General features: G+C 41.6%; 1 long non-coding RNA gene across 1 annotated transcript in view; it reads left to right on the top strand.

Annotated features, from left to right (window-relative positions):
- Nucleotides 1-1,213: 1,213 nt before the first annotated feature.
- LOC123605837 overlaps nt 1,214-6,000 on the top strand; it is a 42,982-nt gene continuing 38,195 nt past the window's right edge. Inside the window, exons 1-2 of the long non-coding RNA XR_006715924.1 lie at nt 1,214-1,388; nt 5,015-5,391. This is a non-coding gene — a long non-coding RNA (uncharacterized LOC123605837). The remainder of the gene's footprint in view (nt 1,389-5,014; nt 5,392-6,000) is intronic.

Raw genomic sequence — 6,000 nt, 5'->3', positions numbered from 1 at the left:
GAACTACTTTGCTGCTTTTAATTAGAAAATGGGATCTATTTCTCATTTTGCTTTGCCTGCTAGGGAGCTTAGAGCTTAGGGCTAAACTTAGTGCTGAATCATAGTCATGATTTCATGTATCTGAAATTTGATGAGTCTCACCTCCTTTGTAGCCATGATTGCTGGTATTAATTTCTCTCTATATAAATTTGGGTATTCCTTCCTATGCTGATATTTATGTCCTTTTTTGCATGTCTCTTAGAAATTAGGATGAAATGAAGGAAAGCATTTAAGAGAACAGTTTTCTACAATGAGCACTGGAAAATTAAAAAATCTTTCTTCATTAAGGGCGCCTGGGTGGCTCAGTTGGTTGAACATCCAACTCTTGATTTCAGCTCGGGTCATGATCTCATGGTAAGTGAGTTCAAGCCCCATGTTGGGCCCTGCTCTGACAGTGCAGAGCCTGTTTGGGATTCTCTCTCCCTCTCTCTCTGCTCCTCTCTCTCTCTCTCTCAAAAAGAAATAAACATAAATTTTTTTAAAGTTTTTTTTTAATATTTATTGTATTTTTGAGAGAGAGAAAGAGAGAGAGAGAGAGAGAGATCGCGAATGAGTGGGTGAGGAGCAGAGAGAAAGAGAGAGGGAGACACAGAATCCGTAGCAGTGTCTAGGCTCTGAGCCATCAGCACAGAGTCCAGCATGGGGCTTGAACTCACAAACCGAGAGTTCATGACCTGAGCCCAAGTCGGCGCTTAATTGACTGCACCACCCGGGCACCCCTAAACATAATTTTTGTTTTTAATCTTTATTCATTAGCACTCAATTAACCAGAGTTCCCCTAATCCAGACATTTTATTTAATAATACTGTTAGTATAATAATTATACTTAAAGATAACCTTTGGGAGAAAACGGGAAAATATGTTCAGGTGGAAAAGAGAAGGTAGAAAGACAAAACCCAATCAATACCTATGATTTATGAAAGGTTCAAAGGAGATGGCTGTCAATATTAAGATAAACATTTTGCAAAGTAGAGAAAGTCTATTACCTCCACCCATCCAAGAGCAGCCAAAGAGACAAAGAAAACTGAAAGTTGAATTTGGGGGAAAGGTACCTACATCGCAAAGTTTCACTCAAGTCTCCATTCCTAGTTCAAGTTTTTTGAGACCTTTTACCTGACCATAAGATCTTTGCACTTCCTGGTCCTTTAAAAATGTTTCTCTTTTCTCCAGGGTATCAGAAAGGAAATTCCTAGGACATGTCACATTTCACAGGATAGAGAGATGCCATTTCCACTGCAATTCGGAATGGAAGCAAGTCTGGCCTCATTCTTTATCTGGGAACCTCCGTAACCGTCCCTTCCAACAACGCTGAGGTTTGATGGCAAGGAGACTGTTAGCAACAGAAAAAGGTGAAAAAGAGAAAATGAATAACTGAGTGGCCCTTTTCCGGCTCCCCGGGAAGGGCTAACACAATTGCTCCTGGTACTTCTTCGGGCATCTCCTAATGCCTGTGGTCTTGTGGCGCTACGGTTTTGTTGTTGTTTTATATGGGATCTCAGTTTGCAGACTTGCATCTTTCTGAAGACCAGTAACTGTTTATTTATAAGCCTCAAACAGCTATTAAGTGGGCATGTGGAGGCAAATAGAATTGCTGCTGAATGCATAAAGTAAATTGATTTGTACCTACAATTTACATTTATTCTCGGGGTATATTTGACACTAATGTTGTGAGTGAACTACCATGATGAAGATTAATTACGTAAACATTTTTTGCTGACTTTGTGAGCAGCCAAGTTGGTTGTTTCACTTGATTTTCTAAGCTTGGTGCCTAATAGCAAGATGGCAGACATTTCTTGGTTTTGCCCTGCACCTTCATAGACTAAGTATCCCGGACCAGTCTTACCGAAAAAGCGTTGGGGGAGAGTTTTTGCTAGCGACAGCATTCCAGCTTCCTTGATTGGGAAGGAAGAAGTAAAACACTGCTTAGCTCTTGGAATTTTGCAAACATCTGGATTTGCGCAGGATTCCCCAGAATAAAATAAGAATTGTGCTTCTCAAAGGGGTATAAATGTGCTACATGCACAAGAAAGGGCAATTTGTTTAGTTTTTCTTGTTCAACCAATATTAGCCTAGACCCCAAGCACCTTGAGCTGAAGAGAGTTAAGCACTCAGAGGCTCTACTCTTCTCCTTTGGGAAATGGAGATAATTACAGTACCTCCCTGCACTTTATGGACGACTCACAGTGGTGTCCGTGGGGTACCTCCTAAAGATGCAGTTTAGAGGCCCAACTCATGTCACACAAAATCAGAATCATTGTGATAGAACCTGAGTGTCTCCAGCTCTGGTTTAGCAAGGTTGTCCCTTGAGATTATGGAGAAATCCCGAGGGCTTTGCATGGTCCCAACAATTAACTAGAAAGGCCTCTAACTGCCAGCACATCATGGTCACTGCTGTAGGACTCGCTGGCCGGGCCCATGTGTACCTTCCAAGAGGGCAGATACTTTTGTGAAAGGCTCGGGTGGGAGCTCTTTGCCGCAGTTCTAAAAATGCACAGCGGCTCCACCCGAAGGCTTGTTCTTGGGAGTGAAGGTGTGCCCCCCCGCGATCCCTCTTAAAACCCCCCATCACCTTGTCTCCCTGAGCATCCATGCTCAAATAAAGCCCATGCATTTAGGTTGGCCTTTAACTGCTGTCTTCACCTCTGAAAAACCGACTTAGGCTTAGCTCCTGAAGCAAGAAAGCCCAGATTTGACAAAGCCTTATAACCTTTTTGTGCCAGACCTAGAGAAAAATAACCCTTGTTTTTCCACATCCCATAATCGAGGCAAAAGAGACAACAAGACGTTATTTTCAGAAATTTTCCTGCCTCGCTCACATTTGAGTTCACCTTCCTAATGTGTTGTTGATGCATTCATCAGAGTCCTGGAAACCCAGGACAAAGATGTGCACAGGGGAAACCACAGGAATACTCCCATACCCCATAGTTCTTGTTAGCAGGGAACAGGTCCCACCCAGTGTCCTGAGTAAGCATGGGGAGGATCATTTATGGGGACATGAAGATAAAGCAGCTAGGTGGAAAGGGATGTTCACCTCCATTTCATTGATGAATGCCACAGGGAGGAGCCGGGGGAAATCAGTGCCCTGACCCGGCTCTTTCTCGTGCCTCATTGTTCACACCGGGAACCAGGAAAGGCAGGGGAGCCGTCTGATGGGGCCCATGCTGGCTAATCTCAGGGCAGGGAGCAGAGGAGATTGGATAATGCATGAGGGAGCAAATGGAAGATGCCCAGCACACCTTCTTTCCATTAGGCTCTTTTTTCTTCTTACCTGACATTCCCTGGGTACTGATCATAGACATTCACCGATACCAGAACTGTTCTAGGAGTTTTATATACATCATATATATATATGATCCGGTTGAATCCTCACGACAGAGCTGTGGGTTAGACGCGATTATTTTAGAGGTGAAAAATCAGAGGCTCAGAGAGGTTCCACGCTCTCTATTTCCAAGGTCATTTCATAATCAGGACGCCAACTTTACTTGTGGAACCGACAGCAGTATTTTCACGTGTGTTTGCAAAGAGGTGATATGGCTGATCTTCCAGGCCTACCCTCTATTTGCTGAGAGACACTTCCTTTCATCAGCTGTCATTAGGGAAGCTCAAACTGAGCAGGCAGTGAGGCTGTGCTGTCTCTCTTTAGCCCTTACTTGTTTTATTTACATATTTATTTCTTAGCTTGTAGACTTTTTTCAGAGTATAACGTGCTTGCAGAAAAGTACTCAAATTTAAGCGCATGGCCTGAAGATTTTCACAAAGTAATTCACTGTATAACCAGTACCCAGACCAGGAAACAGGACATTCCCCATCCTAAGGGCCCTGTCCATTCCCCTGGTACCTAGTCCTCTGTCCCTACCACACTGCTTTCAAACCATCATATGGTACTCTCGTCTTTAGTCCTCGATGGGACTCAACAAGGAGATAAAAATTCTTATTTTTTATTTAATGTAGGTTTATTAATGATTTCTTGCACTGGGTCAGGTGGCAGCAAATGGCCCATAGACCAAATACAGCCCACCATCTATTTTTGTAAATAAATTTGTAGTAGAACACGGCCATGCCCATTTGTTTACATATTATCTTTGGCCGCTTTCAAGCTATAGCAGTAGAGTTGAATAACCCCAAAACAGGCCTTATCGTCCCCAAAGCCAAAAGTATTTACTATACTTTTATAGTATATACTATATACTATATACTATATATATATATACTATATACTATATATATACTATATACTATATATATATATACTATATACTATATATATACTATATACTATATACTATATACTATATACTATATATATACATATATATACTATATATGTATATATATATATATATAGCACAGTTTACCATGCTGTTCCTATACTCTAGCACAAGGACCAGAAACTTTTTCTGTATATACTATAGTATATACTTTTCTGTATATACTATAGTATATACTTTTCTGTATATACTGTATATACTGTATATACTGTATATTCTGTATATTCTGTATATACTTTTATACTATATATACTATATATTATATATACTATATACACTATATATACTATATATACTATATATATAGTATATATATAGTATATATATAGTATATATATAGTATATATATACTATATATATACTATATATACTATATATATATACTATATATATACTATATATACTTTTATACTATACTATACAGAAAAAGTTTCTGGCCCTTGTGCTAGAGTATAGGAACAGCATGGTAAACAAACAAACAAACAAACAAAAAACCTGACCCGGTCTGTGTCGCTAAAATGCCTACAGACTGGTAGGGGAGACTGACCGTAACAAGTAGCTGTACAAATAAATAATAAATGATATACGTGAAAGGTGCTTAGACCTCAGTGCCATGTAGGGAACAGGAGGCCATCCGCTTGTGCCATCACATTTGTCAGAAAGTCCCCCTACTTGGGCATAACACAGGTTTTGTCTCTCCTGGATAGGCACAATATGGATCCTCTGGGACTGTAACAGAATGTATGGGTGAGCAGCCTGGGGAGGACCATTTTCAAACATCCAGCATCCAAGGGGCGAGAAGAGCTAAGCAGGAAGAGTACATTTGAGCCATTGTGCAGAGTCTCCCCCACCCCACCATTATTGCTCTTGTCTGCTTAATAACGGGATGTCACCTGGACTGTTCACCTTTAAGCTGGAGGCCCAGACATGCTTCCTCTATTTCATTATCCAGTGACCTCTCCCATCAGCAGCCTGTGGCTGTGAATTCTTTATCCCTGTGAACGTGGCTGCCATGTGTGATTCTGACGGAAGACGGCAAGAAGCCCTGGGCTGGGGCAGCAGGTGCAAGCTTCCAGGGAGCACGGTAGGTTTACATTTAATATTGTTGGGAAAGGTTTTATTTCATTTTTGCCCCGGAGGAGTTTGCAAAGAGTGAACATTTGGATTTGTCTGTGAGGGAGGAAACTCGCGATGACTTTCCACCTTTGCCTCGTCCGGAATTGCAGAACAGACTTAAGGGGGAATCAAGCCTGAGACATCAGTGAGGGCACAGGCACCCCCACTGAGCATTGTAGCCTCTAGACCTGCCAGGGGCTAACTCTGGGGTTTTGTGGTATGGTTTGTTAGAATGTTCTTTTCTTTCTTTCTTTCTCAATATTTTATTGAAGAGAAATTTATCCTTACTGAGCAGGCATTTCCGTTCCCTTGAGTTGGATTTGTAGCGCTGAGAGGATCGTCGTTAGAGCCACTTATTGGAATAGACGTCTTCAAACCCTTCCTCATCACAGACTGTAGCCCTTCGAGCTTTGCGTGTTCTCAGCACATCTGCAGCGCCAGAGCATGGCCTTGTTCTTCTGAGCTGTCTGCTAAAAAGACCAAACTCAAAGATGATGATTTTTGTCTCTCCCCGAACAAGGAGTCTCAGAGAGACTGTCGGCACTGACAAGCGAGGCAGACATTTACATTTGCAGAA

This window comes from Leopardus geoffroyi, chromosome A2 (genome assembly GCF_018350155.1).
Source record: "Leopardus geoffroyi isolate Oge1 chromosome A2, O.geoffroyi_Oge1_pat1.0, whole genome shotgun sequence".
Taxonomy (NCBI): Eukaryota; Metazoa; Chordata; class Mammalia; order Carnivora; family Felidae; genus Leopardus; species Leopardus geoffroyi.
This window is presented reverse-complemented; position numbering and strand designations above follow the sequence as displayed.